The 18,857-nt window shown below is 32.5% G+C and overlaps 1 protein-coding gene across 2 annotated transcripts in view; it reads left to right on the forward strand.

Annotated features, from left to right (window-relative positions):
* CNTN5 (contactin 5) overlaps positions 1-18,857 on the forward strand; it is a 1,309,320-nt gene that overhangs the window by 79,933 nt on the left and 1,210,530 nt on the right. The gene's annotated exons all lie outside the window — the stretch shown is intronic.

Raw genomic sequence — 18,857 nt, forward strand, 5'->3', positions numbered from 1 at the left:
TCCTGTGCAGAGCCCACCCCTCACACAGCCAAATCCTGGTTTGCTTTGACCTGATGAATTCTGAAGGCCTCATCCTGATTACTTTCTGAGATCTCACTCTACCACAAAGGCCTGAGCATAGAAGCTTGCTTTGTTGTAACCTGAGATTTATGTTGAGTGACCTCAGATGCCACAAAGCATGAAATTTGAAATCTATAATGGTCTGGTAGGCAACACTCACCCCTACCTAGTGATTCACTGACAACCTACTTCACACAACTCCCATACCACCAGAGGGTCTTTCAGTGACTAAGCCTAAAAGGCAACTGATGGGTAAAAGAAGATCTTGGGGTGACTTGGACCTTTTGCTGGCCTACTTCTGGGCTTGGTGCTGGTGGGAGCCATCCTTAAGCACTCTTTCACCCTCCTACAAATGCCCAGGCCCAGTAGAGGCAGCCACAAACTGAATCACTTTGTAGCCCAGACATGTTACTGGCAGTGTCTGACATCTGCACCAGTGTTCCTCCCAAGGAGACCAGAACCAACACACCCAGTGGTGGTCTTCAGAACACATTCTAACATGTCCCAATTAGCTCTATAAGTGGTACATCTAACGGTAGATCTTGGCGAGTATCAGACCCTGCCGAGTCAAATTCTGCTTTTTGTGGTCAGCACCTGTGCAGCAGCTTGTACGCTGTGGTTGGGTAGATCATCAAGTCAGCCAGCCTAAGGATAGACCCCACCCATGGAGAAGCCAACAGCAAACAAGACTTAACTACAACAGGGGGGCTCAGATAACCCACAAAAGTGACATGTCTGAAGCACCTTGCTCAGGTGACCAGGGAGACTGTGCTTCTCAGCCCCATAGAACGCACTACATAACATAAGGCCACCATTCCAAGACTGGAAGACTTGTAGCAGATCTACCTAATACATAGAAACAAATACAGAGAGACAACCATAATAAGGAGTTAAAGATATATGCCCCAAATCAAAGAACAGGAGTAATCTCCAGAAAAAGAACTAAATGAAATGCTTGCAAGCAATCTGCAGATAAAGAGTTCAAAATGATGGCTAAAAAGATGATCAAAGAAATTAGGGAAGATGGATGAATTCTGTGAAAATGTAAAGAGACAGTTATCATAAAAGAAGACATAGAAACAGTAGAAAAAGAACCAGTCAAAAATAAAGAATACACTATCAGAAATGAAGAACACACTAGAAGGAATTAGATTTAATAAAAATGAATATTAAATCAACATTTGGATGACAAGGTAGCAGAATACACCCAATTAGAGCAGGAAAAAGAAAAAAATAATTAAAAATAAGAGGATAGTCTACTAAGGTACCTTAGGACAACAGCAAAGGTAATGACATCTTCGTCATAGAGGTACCAAAAGGAAAAGGGAGAACAAGGGATTGTGAACCTATTTGAAGAAATAATAACTGAAAATATCTTATCTGGTGAAGGAAAAAGAAATATAAATTTAAGAAGAGCAGAGAATATCAAACATGATGAATCCAAAGAGGCCCACACCAAAACACACCATAATAAAAAAGTAATGGTTAAAAAGAAAGAAAGAATCTTAAAAAGGAGCAAGAGAAAAAGAGTTATCTACAGGGAGCTCCCTTAAGACTGTCAGTTGCCTTTCAACAGAAACACTTCAGGACATGTGGGATTGGCACAAAATATTCAAAGTGATGAAAAGCAAGGACCTGCAATCAAGACTACTTAGCAAGGCTATCATTTAAATTTGAAGAAGAAATAAAGAACTTACTAGACAAGAAAAAGGTGGAGTTTTTTGTCACCAGACCTGTAATACAAGAAATTTTGAAAGGACTTCTTTAAGAAGAAAATGTTAAAAAGAGAGAAGCATAAATATGTATAATAAATTGGCAATAAATACATTATTATCAATAATTACTTTAAATGTAAATGGGTTAAATGCTCAATCAAAAGTTTTAGGGTAGCTGATGGAGGAGAAAACTAGACCCATATATGTATATATCTATATCTATATATATATAGATATATATATATAGATATATATATATAGATATATATAGTCTACAAGAGACCAATTTCATTTCAAAAGACACACACACAGACTGAAAGTAAAGGAATAGAATAAGAAATTCATCCAAATGAAAAAAAAGCTGGGGTAGAAATACTTACACCAGACAAAATAAACTTAAAAAAGGATATTTGGAGAGACAAAGGATATTATGTAATGATAAATGGATGAATCCAAGAGGATATATTCCTTGTACCCATTTATGTAGCCATAATTGGAAGCACCAATATATGTAAAGCAAATATTGATGGATATAAAGGGAGAAATTTACAGTAAGACAGTCAGAGAACTTTAACATTCCATTAACAACATCACTAGATAGATCTTCCAGATTGAAAATTAAAAAGAAAATAGTGGCTTTAAATGACAAAAGGTCTGATGATTTTAATTGATACCTTCAGTGCATATAACCAAAAAGCAGCAAAATATACTTATTTTTCAAGTGCACATAGAAAATTTTCTACGGTAGACCATATATTAGGCCACAAGTTTAAATAAATTTAAGAAGATAGAAATCATATCAACCATATTCTCAGACCAAAATGGTATGAAGCTAGGAATCACAAGAAAAAAAAAAAGAAGTACACAAACACATGGAAGCTAAATAACATGTTACCAAAGAATGAATGTGTTAAACACTGGGATCAAGAAAAACATCAACAAAAGGAAATGACAACCTACTTAATGGGTGAAGATATTTGCCAATTATTTATCCCATAAGGGATTAACATCCAAAATATATAAGTAACTCATATTACTTAATAGCAAAAAGACAACAACAATTTTTAAAATGGCAGATTGTGTGAACACACAGTTCTCCAAAGAGTGTACAGTTGACCAATAGACATATGGAAAGATGCCCAACATCACTAATCATCTGAGAAATGCACAATTAAAATCACAACGAGGCATCAACTTACACCTGTAGAAATGACTATCATTAATACATCAACAAACCAGTGTTGGCAAGGATGTGGAGTAAAGAGAACCCTCGTGCACTATTGGTGGAAATGGAGATTAGTGTAGCCACGAAAGAAAGCAGTTTGGTGGGTCCACAAAATATTTAAAAAATGACGCTGCCCTATGACCCTGCTGTTTCAGTTCTGGGTATACATCCAAAGAAACCTAAACATTAAATTAAAAGAATATATGCACTTCTTTGCTCATTGCAGCATAATTTACAATAGGCAAGATATAAAAGAAACCTCAGTGCCAATCAATAGACAAGTGGATATACCAAGGCATGTTACTCATAAAAAGAATGAAATTTTAACATTTGTGACAGCATGGATAGACTTAGGGGTATTATTCTAGTGAAATAAGTCAGTCAAAGAAAGACAAACTCCATATGATTTCATTTATATGTGGCATCTGAAGAATAATATGAAAAAACTTAAAAAATTTTGAACAGCCACATTAACACAGAGAACAGATGGATATGGTTGCCAGGCAGGAGATGGGATGGGGGACTGATTAAAAAAGTCAAAGGATTAAGAAGTACAAATTAGTAATTACAACATGGTCATGGGGGAATAAAATAAAGCACATGTAATATAACCAATAATATTTTAAGAATTTTGTATGGTGCCAGATGGATACTGGAAGTATCGGGGTATCACTTTATAAATGATATGATTATCTAATCACTATGCTGTGCACCTGAAACTATTGCAGAAATAATATCAAATGTTAACTATAATTAAGAAATAAAAAATTTTAAAAGAATATAAAATGGTAATAAAGAGATATATCCAGCCTGACCTATGGTGGTGCAGTGGATAAAGCATCGACTTGGAACACTGAGGTCACCGGTTCAAAACCCTGGGCTTGCCTGGTCAAGGCACATATGGGAGTTGATGCTTCCTGTTCCTCCTGCCTCCTCTCTCTCTCTCCTGCCCCCCTAAAATAAATAAATAAAGTCATAAAAAATAAAAATGATCTCTTAAAAAATATAAAAAAAGATATATCCAATTATCAATATTGGATAAAATTAAACATTATTATAATTATATATTTTTATGTAAGTTATTAATTTACTGGGGTATTTAGATAACACTAACATTTGTTGTGAAAAAATTGAATGTCAGTCAAGAAAGAGTAAGAGTAGTAAACTTCTTTGAAGAGAGATGTGAGACATGATAGATAAAAGTATAAATATATTAGCAAGAGAGTAGTTCAGTAGAATGCAGGAAACTAAGGGATGTGTGGGTATAGGTGGAAGCTGAGCTGCATAAGGGTTGTATTGTGTAAGAGTGGAAAGGGGATGAATTGAAGTTAGAACTGTAGTTTGGGGAAGGGTTAATATGACAGGCTGAAGACCTTGGTTTTATTATAAATATTTAAGCAATTAGAAGCCATGGACTCTTTGTTCAGAGAAGTGGCAATAATAAGATGACTTAGAGGTAATGCTATTTCAGAAGTATTAAGCATTTATACAGCATTCCATCAATATATAAACGGATATCATATTTTTCACCTATTATGTTTCAGTGCAATACTTTTAAATAGGATGCAATAATATTAATTGAATTTTATTCAGATAGCATCAATATTTAAATTGTATAAATTTACATGAATGGCTATACAGGGATGTTATAGTTGAATTAACAACTTGCACTAAATTTAGCAGAAATGCTTTTGTTCCTTTGAAAAATATCTACTGGTTAAAATAAATGTATTCAACTGTGAAAATAATGTGATAAAATATCTTAATATGCAGTATAGTTCATGGGTTTTGAAAAATAATTGGTTTTAGAAGAAAGCTATTAGAATTAGTAAAATGCCTAATTTAGAATAAAATCTGTTCATTTTTATACAATTGCTTTGGTTATAATAGAATGTATTGGTAATGAAAACAACGATTGATTTAGAGGACAATAATAATGCTTCTTCTGTTTTATGGAAAATTAAATGGATAAGATTCATGAATTTAATGGATTAGTAATTTAAAATAAACACCCAAGATGAGAAGAATATTCAAATACATGTTTCCTTTCAACTAGAAACATGTAGAATATTACCGTAACAGGGCAGGGTTTTCTATTATTGCATATTTTTTGGGGTGGTTTTGTTAACTTTACCTCCTTGATTCCCAGAATCATCCCCCAAGAAAGGAGAAGCAAGTGCTGAAATGTATTGTTATTTTAATAACTTGCCCTAGGTTTCAGGTCTGCAATTAGGACCCAGTTGTGTTTTTCTTCTTTATGCTATCTTTACTGGGAGTAGGCCACTTTTTTGTGCAGGTGGCAAAGAAATATGTCACCCATTTTTTTTAGTCAAGGCATTCAAGAACTCAATCAATATGTAAATATGAATGGTATGTCATATTTCTCACCATCATAATTCTTGGATAGACTGCATTTAGACCTAAGTTTCTTATATGGAAAAACTCTACTTTCTTTGCTGACATACTTTTCAGGTAATAATTGTAAGACTATTTCAAAAGCATTGCCTTTTTGATTTGGAAATTGCATAGGAGGAATATGTTGTGGATATTATAAAAAATCATAAGGTTGTAATTATATTTTTGTATAAACATAAAATGCTATATACCTTATTAGATATCACTATATATTGTGCTTATTTGAAAGTAGGATGTCTACATTTAACACTGTCCTTCATATAACCTATATTAACTTTGATTTTTTGATAATATAGAGAATTGATTCAGAGAAGTATGTAGAGAAAAACTTTGGCATATATTTTTTCATTCCAATGTTGCCTTTGTATTTTAATGCAATGCTTTTATTACAGACAACTCAAAATTTTTATTTTCTCTTCTTTTTCCTTTTTTGTTTTGTCTTAGACATAGAAATATGTCGAAGTCATTGACCATATGACAATGTGGGAACAAAGTGAGATAGATGGAATGGAGATTTTATTAGTTTCACCAGCAAAAAAGGGGGGAATAAAACAAAAATTGCTATAAAATGATGATAATATCACCAAATAATTTAAAATATGAAAAAAATCTCTAAAATAAAATGTACTTTATTTACTTATACCATTAATTTGAGCCCAAGACAGTAGGAAAATTTATTTCCTGATATTTGCATAGTTTAAAAACCAAATTAAGTATAGCATACCATAGATTATACCATTTTGTAATATCTGTTTATCTACATAGAGATAATTAGTTTCTGAGTAGTCGAAGTTGCTAAAAATCTCGGTACTCTTAGTAAATCAATATTAGAATACCTAACCAAACATTTGATTGCATTTATTTTTGAAAATTTACTTTGATATCAATATAATTAATATAATGAGAAATAGTTTTTATAAAGAAATATTATTTTTAGGAATAGTATTTACTTAATTTTAGTAATAACAATTGCCTTTTAAATATTTATTTTATATAAGGAAAGCAATGTATAATATAATTTAGATGATATCTTCCTCTTAAGTTTGAAACCTATATAAACTGAAGGTAAAGGGTCAGTGTACATATAAAGAACATGCAGGAAAAGAAGAAGGTGAAATTTTAAAAATCAATATAACATTAAACTAAAAGGCAGTTTCTCAGGAATTACGCTTATTATGTGTTTTGTCAATGAAAGAAATTCTACCTTTTAAGATACATTATGTTTGATGTACCTGGTTCTGTTAGAAAATCAGCAATTTTCTGAACTTCATTTACTCTTTTAGGTACTTGTGAGGGACATAAAGGGTTTCTTCTCAATATATATAATTAAGAAGCATTTATGAGACCAGATACATATACTTACTTTTCATGGCTTCAATAGTATCAGAGCTAAATTTTCTAATCATAAAGAAAAAAAATTACCGGTGAATGTTTAGGCCTATAAACTAAATTGGAACAGTTGATTTTCCATAATGCATATGGAATTATCCCTGAAGAAGAAGGCATTAACCCTGGAAAAATGACACATTTGACAAAGTAAGCTGTTTAAGACAGTATAATAAGAGCAATACAAGTTCGATGTCTGCTTTATTTCCTGGAGGTTACCAGAACTAATTTCCCCTCAGGTAGACCTGAGAACTGAGTTCTCCCTAAAGAACTGAAGATTTTACGATAGGCTCACCTACACCACAGGGACCAGCTGGGTAAAAAGGGAATAAAATTAGCTCCCTGCTATAACATTTTCTTGGTCTGACTTTGTAGCAGAATAATTGCTAGTAATGCTGTTCTCTGAGGGAGGGAAGCTAGAGTCCTAAATTTTTCTAATGGAAATATTAATTGCTTGATCTATGAATCCTGTCTAAATACAACAGTGGGTCACTTTCCTTTAATAATCTATGCACTTCTTTTTTTATTTATTGTTTTCTGTACCTCATATTTATAGTTCACTTAAATTTTCTGTTTGTCTTTAATAGAATGTGTTTTCTAGGGACTAAAAGTTTTCCACAAGAGATAATAATGGTTTCACACTAGTCACCAATTTGATTTTTTTCTGCTTCTCTGCTGTCTTTAGTTTCACAGTCCAGAGACCATCTGTCTAGACAGGTGTTATCTCACTGGTAGCTAAAAGTAGAAACTGAACATCATTATTTTTGAAATCTATTTAGAAAATGCAACTCTAGTGATAATGCAATACTGGCCTAAGCTATGCACTGTTACAGATCTCTACTTAGTACAGATGGACTGCACAATGGTTTCTTTTGCATTGACCAGCTGTGAATTTAAGTAGTGTTATCAGAATCGTGATGTTACTTACACAGAAAAATAATTTTAAAAATTCACATGTATGTAATATCAAAAGGTGTTCACAGTAATCCATATATCTAGTGAATTTAACTTTAAAAAATATCTACTATCTACAATACAGATAAAAACAAATTTAAGAATCATCTGTCTTAATGGTAACACTGTAAAACTAAATTCTGCTAAAAAGAATTTTAAGCTTCATGGATTTATGGACCTTGACAATTATTCATAACTTTTAGCCTGAAAGTCATCATTCTCTTTATTCTAAATGAAAAATGCCTATGTATAGGGTTTTTACATTGTGTAGCACTAAAGAACAGATGTTTATGAACATAAATTATTTAAAGATACTATTACAAGAGATAGTTACGTTTGTCACAAAGACACATTTTCTTTCTACATTAGGGTTCACACACACACACACACACACACACACCAACTTACAGAGGCACTCATTGTCTCAGAGATGCGGTTGTTACATACATGCAACCCAATATCTTGTTCAATGCCTAGATCCACCACTTCTTAGCAATGCTACCTTGAAAAATTTATTATCTTGATTCCTTATTGTTTCTTGTTTTCCTGTTTAAAGAGGGATAATAGCTGTGCCTAAATCAAAAAGTGGATGTGAAGCTGAATTGTATGATGCATATAGTTAACTTAGAAACAACCTATTTGCTGTAGCAATTATTGTTGCTGTTATTATTTTTTAAATTATAGTTGACCTACAATAATGTGTTAGATTTAGGTGTACACCCTGTGATTAGACATTAAATAACTTACAAAATAATCATTCTGATAAATTTAGTACCCAACTGAAACCATACAAGGGTGGGTAAAAGTATGTTAATGATAATAAATAATACAACAATTAATAATACAGAAATAAGCTGTTTGTTTCATGTATTCACAACTGTAAACCTACTTTTGACAACCCCAGTATACAGTAATTACAGTTTTATTTACTGTATTGCCTTTGCTGTATGCTGTTATTATTTTTGTTCTTTAAGTAAGCAGTATGTTTTGTCATCCATCATTTGAATTCAGAATATATTTTCCTGAAGAAAAAATAAATAACATATTTGGACAGGTCATGTGAAAGGTGGATTCAATTATTTCATTATTAAATACCACTTATTTTGCTCTTTTGGAAAATTAAATCATAGTTTAAAATATTTTAATGAGAAAGTATATGTTTGTGTTAAAACAATCAAATTGAATTAAACATTTGGGACAAAGTTTATACATTAAATGCAAAAGCAATTAAGTAGTTTTTCTGGGCTATGTCTGACCTGCGAACAGGGCACCTATAAGAACCAATGAATGCATAAGTTAGTAGAACAACAAATTGGTCTCTCTCTCTCTTTATCAAATTAATAGGTAAAAAATAAATATCACAACAAATATAGAAGGAAGGGAAGAGCAAATATAAATAAGATTAAAATGACAAATACTGTTAGTTTCACTTATATGTGGATTCTATAAAAAATTAAAATAAAGACACACTCATAAGAAACAGAGACTGAACTGATGGCTATGGAAATGGTAGGGGGATCCATTTCTTAGCCAAGGCAGTATTGACATTTTTGTCTGAATAACTGTATTTTGTAGGGAGCTGTCCTGTGTGTTTTGGGATGTGAGCTTTAACTCTAGCCTCTACCTACCAGAAGGCAGTAGCACCCTCCTGAATGATGTGGAACAAAAATGTCTTCAGAAAACCAGGACCCTGGCCAGTTGGCTCAGTGGGAGAGTGTTGGCCAGTTTGTGGATATCCCTGGGTTTGATTCCCAGTCGAGTAACAGGAGAAGTGCCCATCTACTTCTTTACCCCCACCTCACTTCCCCTCCTGCAGCCACGGCTCGATTGTATTGAGGTGGCACAGGCACTGAAGATGGCACCATGGCCTGGCCTCAGGTGCTAAAATAGCTCGGGTGCCAAGCTATTTTATCTGGAGCAGTGGCCCCAGATGGGCAGAACATCAGCCCCAGACGGGGTTTGCCAGGTAGATCCTGGTTAGCACATGCTAGAGTCTGACTCTCCACCTCCATGCCTTTTACTTGATAAATAAAAAAAATTATGTAGGTAAATAGATAGTTATATAGATAGATAGATGATAGATAGGTAGATAGATAGATAGAAAACTGTTACTAGGATGAGGTCCATGGGGGGTACCAGAAACTGAGTACTCAAGACAAATAATGTAATATTTTAAACAATGTAAATTACTACAGAAATTAATGATAAAATACCAAAAGTTTAATTGAGGACTGAATTAATATCATTGGTAAATATTCCGTGGGGGCATAGAGAACAAAATTGCCCTTTGTTAAGCATGATTGCACACACCTAACACAAGTGATGTTGTGATGATTATCTCTTTATCTGTCTCATTAATCTTTTAATTACTACAGGAGAGATTAAACATTCGGCTCTAGATGCAGACAGATCTGAGTTTGAATTCTGGGTCCTGTTTATTACATATGTATAGGTATAAGTTATCAGCTTTCAAGTCTTTTCATTGGGTTCGTGGGTACCTTACTTCATTTCTAAATAAGTTTGAGATAATTCTTGTAAAGTGTGTTCAACAGTGCTCAAGAAGTGCTCAAACAATGGTAAGCATAAGCATACAAACCAGTAGATGATATAAGAGACCATCCTTCTGTAGCATTCAAAGCTTTATTTAAATTATAGAAACTACTGTTCAAAGAGTATAGTGTGTTGTGTCATGGACATATTAAGTTGGCTAAACTGTGTTATCTACCAGAAACGTTACAGGTATCATTGTGTTTTAAGTTTGTCTTGCCTGGAATCGTTGGAAGTATCAGATAGCAATATTACTAAAGATATAGAGGGTTATGCATTTTTTAATAACCAGAAATTAAGCATAGAATAGCAATGAGACCATAGCAGGATCTTTCCTCTGAAGAGTACTCTGTAAACGTCCTCTAAAAATATAAGCTAAAAAATTAATTCAGTGAAGAAAAAATGTAAACTTAATATCATATGTGTCTGTTTAAAACTTTAACAATGTTGCCTGACCTGTGGTGATACAGTGAGAAAGAGTCAACCTGGAATGCTGAGGTTGCTGGTTCAAAATTCTGGGCTTGGCTGGGCAACGCATATAGAAGAAGCAACTACTAGGAGTTGGTGCTTCCCACTCCCCCCTTTCTCTTTCTCTCTCCTCTTTCTAAGATCAATAAATAAAATCTAAAAGCAAAATGTTTCTTTTAAAAAATAAATAAAATATTAACAATGACATGTTTATCTTATAATATCAGAAATCACAGACAAAGAGAAAAAGAGCAGAAACTCATAAAATTCAACTGGAGAACAAAAAAGTAAAAAATGATGTCTATTATTGAATAAGTGATAGCTATAAATGCTTCCTATTTTTATTATCCCTGCCCATCTTATAACTCATAAAACTATATAGATTTTTCATTACATGTGCTATGCTAGGAATACTGGAAAAAACAAATGCCCCTAGCATTTTGAAGCATACTGAAGAAGAATAAAAAAGAAATACAGAGTGGTGCAAAAATAAGTTTACAGTTGTGAGTTCATGAAACAGTTTATTCTTGTATTATTATTTATTTATTATTATAGTATTTTACATACAAATAACTGTAAACCTACTTTTGCCCCATCCTATGTTACAACATTGTTTAGTAGGACTGACATAGGGTACAGAAAGATAATGGGATATATACATATTATATATATTATATATATTATATATATAATATATATACATACATACATAAGTGGACCTCTGTTAAAGTTAAAATAGCTCTCTATTTATAGATTTAGACAAAATTAATATTAAAACTACCTGGGTGTTTTCTTCAACTATTTTTTGAGGACGTTTTATGTTTTCACTAGAAGACATATATGTATGCTCCAGTGTTCTTGGAATTGCCTTTTAAAATTCTATATTCCATCTTTGATTTAATTCAGTCTTTATGTAGTTAATAAATGATTATGTTCAGTTATTTCTCCATATTTAAAAGGCTTTAAGGAACCTAGCTCCCCCTCCTTCATTGATTTGGGAAGGAGAAAGCAAAGAAGGGAGAGAGAGGAGGGAAGAGAGAGAGCTAGAGAAAGAGAAGCATCAACTCGTTTCACTTAGTTGTTTTATTTGGCTGTGTGCTCATTGATTGCTTCCCACATGTACCCTGACCTGGTATCGAATCCACAACTTATGGTGCTCAGAGTGGACACTTTATTTGAGCCACCTGGCTGAAGCTAAAAAACTTAGTTTTTCAGTTTCCATGGATATATTACACTAACTAACAAGGATTAATAGTTGTGATCAGTTTAAAGCTTACACTGAAGAAAGAATCCAGGATTAGATGGGTTTTAGAAAAATGAATGTCATGATTTTTATCTGGAGAAGAAGGAATTTGGTCATATTTAACAGAACTGGAGGGTACTTCGTTTTCTACTTTCACTTTTTAATAAATTTAATTTTCTCATAATTTAAAATTATAAAGGTAATTCTTGATTGTAGTAGTTTTTAGTAGATTATTTGGAGGACAGGATAGCTATAAAAGATTAAAATGAACTAGAATTTTTTTTAAATTTTCATTGAATTTATTGGGGTGACATTGGTTAATAAAATTACATAGATTTCTATATTGTATTGTGTGTTTCCCACTCAAAGTCATCTCTTTCTGTGACCATTTATCTCTCTTTTACCTTCTTCTTCCTCCCCCTTCCTCCTGGTCTTCTGGTAATCACCAAAATGTATGTGCAAATAGATTGTTATAAAACTATACCCTTCACCAAAAACAAACTGCCTCTAGAACTGCAATAATGCTTAAGTCCTACTTTGAATTCTGTGTTGGGTTAGGATTCAGATCCTAAAAATGCTGGCTGAAGAATGAAATGCAATGCTAACACAGCAATATGCTGGCTCCTCTCTTCATTGATTTTTATCAGCACAGCTATAGGAAGCTGTACCCCTGGTGCAAATTGGAGTCAGGCACCCAGGGAGAAAGATGTCTTTTTTAAGGTTGAACCTTAAAATATCTATAACATGAGTGAGAGATTCTGGAGGAGTTACTAGAAATTTTATAAATATTATTTCCCTTAAAAAAAACAAACTCTATATATCATGATGCACATATTGCTTTACAGTCAAATGCTTCCTAATTGAATAAACAAAATATCTAAAATTCTCAAATATATAACAATAAATACTATATAAATGTCAATTCTTTGCACTTGTTTTATTTTTCATAGAATTAAAATAATGGCTTAATAGGTAAAACTTTCATTGGAATACTTGAGTTTTTTATTTGATGTTTATATTGAAGAGGGAGAAAATAATTCAAATTTTGTGTTGAGTTGATAAAAATGGAAATTGTGATGAAGATATTAACTTATTAAATATTTGCTTTAGTTATAGTTTTCTAAATACTTTAAAAGTATACATATTATTTTAATGCAGCGAAGTTATCTCCGTGATAATGATAACTTATAAGTAAATATAGTTACATTGAAAATGAATATTATTACAATCATTATCAAAAACATTTGTTAACTATCTAAAAATAATGGTTATATATATGTATATGTATATATGTATATAATCATATTAACTGAACTTTTTCTTTTAATAAATGCTTTCTATATATGTCTATATAATGTTTATATTTGATATATGTGTTTATCCACATACATTAATTCATTATTTTTATATTCCTGGCAACAAAGGGATATATATATTTTTTCACAGTGAATATATAATATTGTTATTTTATTTTAGGCATTCATTTTAATTATTGATTTCTCATTTATATATAACTTCTGTAGTTTTATACAAGTCTATGCACATTTTCCATGTGCTACTTGTAATATCTCTATAGGATAAATACAGTTATACTGATTTTACAGAAAAGGAAACTAAAAATGAAGGTACATAGGGACTTTCCAAGGTCATCATACACAAAGAAGGATTCAAAATTTCAGTTGCCTCTTTACACTAGATATGTCATTATACCCATGTATCCCGTTTCATTACTCTAGTTTTTAAAATAAGCATAATGAGTCTGAAGAATACCAAGTGATTACAGATAGTTATAGGTCATGTTAGAAGGAGAGGTAATAGAATCATCAACTTTTGAATTATCAGTTTACTTCCAAGCTACTGCTGGATATTGCTTCTCTAGGGCAAATGGCTTCCAGCAAAGCATAGTCTACATTGCTTATATGTAATGGCAATAAAAGTAGCCATAAACAATTTTTTTCTTTTCAATTATAGCAAGACTAGAAATATAAATGTGAATATACAGAACTACATCAAACAATGAATACTCTTTTCAAATTATAAATTAACATTTTATTCTCTTAATTCTTAGGCTGTTTCATAAACTCATTTATTTAAATCAACCAAAGTAATATTTCTTGTAGTAAGTGCTAGATATTTAATGATAAAAAACGATTAAGTCCTTGTCCTCTCAGAGTTTATAACCTAATGAACACAAGGTAGCAAACAATTACTTGAATAGATCAGCACTATATGCTATGGTAGAAGCATACTATGGGATGGAGAAGCACAGGAGAGGCACCTCACCAGGGCAGTCTTCCTTTCTCAAAGAAGTCATTTTTAGTTGGAATGTGAAGAAGTCAGTATCCTTAGGAATGCAAGATGAATGAGGTTTTCAAGAAGAAAGGAAATAAATACTCGAGTATTGAGACAGAGGGAACAGAGTGTATGAAAACAAAAAGTGCATAATTTTGAATTGTAAACAGTGCTAAGTGTCTGGTTTATGGATTGGGGAGTGGTGAAGAACAGTCATGAGGAGTCAGGTCAGATTACTGATTTAATGTTAAAAGACCACTTTCTCAAAGCATGCTGTATGAAACTAAGTTACAGTTCCTATTGGAAATATTGAAAGCAGTGTTGGCCTTGAGGTACAAGTAGATGTAAGCACCTCACAGTGCTGTAGTACATCTGCTGTTACTGGGTTATGTTTCCCAGTCTGTGATTCAGCATTTAATGCTATCTTCAACAGCACAAATTTTATATGTAAAAAAAAAAAATCTGGTTTAGTTCTTAACTTATTAGCAGTGAATTAGTAGAAGAGCTTTGATACAGAGAATAATGTTTTTCATTATTGAAAAAGTTTTGCCTCCTACTGCCAAAGGGTTCTGATTAATATAACCTTGAATCTCTCTGCTTTCCAGATTCTATTTTAAAATGTTTAGAAATACTTTAGAAATTGAAATCAGGAATAATAGGATAGTGTGAAACAGAGTCCCATGTGATGTATCATGGGCATACAGCATGGCTTAAAATTAGATCTTTGTTTTCATTTTTTTAAGTTACTGAGATACTACTTTGTAACTATAGCATAATTTAGCTCATCCTCACTAAAGTGGATGTTTCCAAGAAACAGTCTAATTTGTCTAGATTTTCATAGGTAGCATCAGTAAATTAAAAAGAGAAATGGTCTCTCCAGGACTAGCTACATATTATTTAAGACTAAGATTAAGATGAAAAAAGTGAGAGCCCCCTTAATAAAATATTGTTAAAACTTTCAAGATGATGATAACAGAACATTTTTTTAAATCATGAGATCCTATACATATGTCTTTATATAGCTGACAGATCACGTACCCATGAAGTCTGTCCTGTGTCTATAAGAAGTTGACCCTTTGTCTACATGGTGTATATGTGAAAAGTAGGTTGTATATGTATCCACTGGGATGGTATGAGCATTGCAGTTAGTTAGCCAAGAAACTTAGGGCTAATTCTTGTCCTGATTTTACTTTCTTTTAAAAGAGAACATTTGAAATATGTTTCCTCATTTTTCCACAACATAAGTGGTGATAACTGTCAGCTAAAATTTTTTTCTTTTATGATGATACGGCATTTTCTTAAGGAATAAAGTTAGGAAGAGTTACTGGGGTACGTAACAGTCATCTGAAATTTTATAATGCCATCAAGAGCTTCTTTGGATATCAGGAATCTACTTATTAAATCATGGCCTCTTTTGAACATTTGATTATAATTATTTTCTATATTTAATAATTTTTTTGTTAGAGTTGGTAAAATTTATGTGGTTTTAGATAAAATAGCTTAAGTTCAACATCCTGCTGAACTCGAATACTATGATTTCTTTTAATATATTTAATGAAAATTTTGTGAATTCTTGTGTGTCCTAATTAATAAGGCTTTTACTCCTCTTGCTGGCAGCATTTGAATTAGCATGACCCTTGGTCTCTACTCAATAATCATGTTCAAAGAACATTATCACTAAAAATATTCAACTGTTCAACTTACTAAGCTTATTAGTTGCATGCTTCTTATATTTTCTACAAGGCTATTTCTTAATTTAACTTTCTACTACATGAAAATAATTATTTTCTAATATAAATATTTTATGTGAAAATCTCAATTCAATAAAATATAGAATATTTTAATGAAAACTGCACTAAACAATCTACTACTAATGTTGAATGAAATAGAAAAGATGTTACAACAAAGATTTAAACATCACACATTACAATCTATTAATTAGCTTATTTTAATCATTTACAACAACTCTAGTGGAAACATAACAGATTTTAGCAAAAAAAATAAGGAATTGCTGACCTTAAAAAGTTTATATAACAATTTAAAAAAATTAATAAGCAATGAATTGATTTTTATAAATAGAAGTAGCAGGATATTAATATCAAAAGTTATAACTCTAATTGAAAGTGTCAAAGCATGTTTATCAAAATAAAAATTATTTAAATAACAGTTTTTTATTATAAAAAGAATTAACCAGGGAGGCTAGATTCTGACTGCACCAGTTTCTTTTATTGGCACAATTATTGACTAAGATATTTATAGAGATAATGCATTTGCCATTTGCCTGAAAGCCTTAAAATCCATGAATAATATTAAATTTTGAGGGAGATAGTTAACCAAATTATATTTAAGTGCCCTTGAGGGATCTAAACCCAGAGCTCATTTCAATATTGTGAAAGCAATATTGAAGCTCCAGCACTGACTTGTGCTAGCTTATTTTATTTTTTAATGCTAAATAAAGTGCCTTACCACTGTTCAGCAGATAATCACCAAAATTTTTTCTAACATTGATTTCTAAGTCAGACATAAGAAACTTCTGCCGACCCTGCATTCTGTTTGTTACTCATTTTCCATTATTACTATTATTTTTGTAATTTGAGGTGCATTGCACCAGACATTACAGTGATGTAAAATATACAAATGTCATTCACACATCTTTTGTAAATGCCAATGCTAAAGCCAAACCTCAAATCTGCCTCAGTGGTGATATAACAGGCAGCCATATTAATAATGATATTCTCACATTCAGGGAAAAAAATTATATTAACTAAAATATAATCTAAGTTACTTTTTCACAATACACACAGCAAGCAGAAACATTGTGTCATCAAATCTATAAAACTATATCCTCTGCAGGTGCCTAGTATGTGGTCATATCACATGATATCCAGCCTTTGATGCTGGATATATAGATGAATATCCTCATACATCCATCACCTATAAATTTAAGTTCCCCTTGAGTTTATTTTTGAGTACTGTACTGCCTATATTTGTAAGGGTTGGATTGAAAGCAGAACTTAAGGCAATATATTAAATGCAAATAACTTATTTTATAGCTAACCATAGAAAGCCATAGTGAGGAAATGGAGGAAATAAGTCATGAAAGAATCAAGAACAGTAGTGTATATGACTGCCTTTGTCACCATGGTGGGCGCCTGATAAGCAGTAATGCTGGGAACACCTGAAAGAAATTAAAAAATGCACTTCAGAATTGGCTATTGGAAAGGAGGTGGCTGAAACATTTCTGCACTAGCTCCTGCTAATTTTGGTTGAAGGTTGTTATATGTTAACTCCCCTGTTAATTCCAGATAGCCTGACGTCCTTGAAGTGAAATGCTGCCTGTGTGCTGGAGAACTGTCCACCATAACTATAGGTGAAGTAACCATAGGTGAGCCACAGACTGTAGTGTCGCACAAATACTGTCTGCTGTACCACTTTTTTTGAGAAAAATCGTTCAATAAATTTCTTTTTATGTACAGAATTATTTTCCTGTGTTTATCTAAAGCTAAATATTTTACAATAAAAATCCAAAAAAATTAAATTTTGGTTTTTAATTCAATTATATGTCAATACTCATAAGGAAGCCGCATCACAGTTGAAAATTCTTCTCAAATTTGCATTAAATTATGTATTTTTAAATATTTATATAATATTTCATAATCTGTGATGAAAATAGGTACTAATTTTATATTGTTTACAGGTTCATAGGGTCATGCTAGTTGGCCTTTTGCACTGCTACTGAGTTGAATTGAATAACATACTTTCATGATACTACTCTTTGTTTTGATAAAATTGGTCTTTAACCTTTGTCTTACCAGGTAGTTCAGTGATGATTTATTTTACTATTACCTTATTTGCATGATCTCTGTTTAAATTTTATTTTCTGGCTCATCATCAAGCCCTTTCAATTGTTCTAGAGAGTAGTGTCATAGTAGAGGAGAAACTCATATCATCAAAGTGGCACATCATGATACTGGTATCTTTTGGAAGTGCCCAGATTTATTGTTCTAATTTTTAAGCAAGTTTGTCTATTGATACAGTGGAACAATATCTTTAGCAACTCATGGATCACTTCCTTCATTAAATACCATTGATTGATTTGGTTAAATATGAGGTATTTAACTAAATGAAGGCTTAAAACTGTGGTACAGAAATACCATTTTTAGACATAAAACATTTAAGAAGTGATAAACATAATTGCATTGAAGCCATATCCATTAACTTTAAAAAAATAAAATATAGCTCTGGCCGGTTTGCTCAGTGGTAGAGTGTTGGCCTGGCATGCAGGAGTCCCGGGTTCGATTCCCGGCCAGGGCACACAGGAGAAGCACCCATCTGTTTCTCCACCCCTCCCCCTCTCCTTCCTCTCTGTCTCTTCCCCTCGCGCAGCCAAGGCTCCATTGGAGCAAAGTTGGCCCGGGTGCTGAGTATGGCTCTGTGGCCTCTGTCTCAGGCGCTAGAATGGCTCTGGTTGCAACAGAGTGACGCCCCGGATGGGCAGAGCATCACCCCCTGGTGGGCATGCTGGGTGGATCCTGGTAGGGTGCATGTGGGA

Source organism: Saccopteryx leptura, chromosome 1 (genome assembly GCF_036850995.1).
Source record: "Saccopteryx leptura isolate mSacLep1 chromosome 1, mSacLep1_pri_phased_curated, whole genome shotgun sequence".
Classification (NCBI taxonomy): domain Eukaryota; kingdom Metazoa; phylum Chordata; class Mammalia; order Chiroptera; family Emballonuridae; genus Saccopteryx; species Saccopteryx leptura.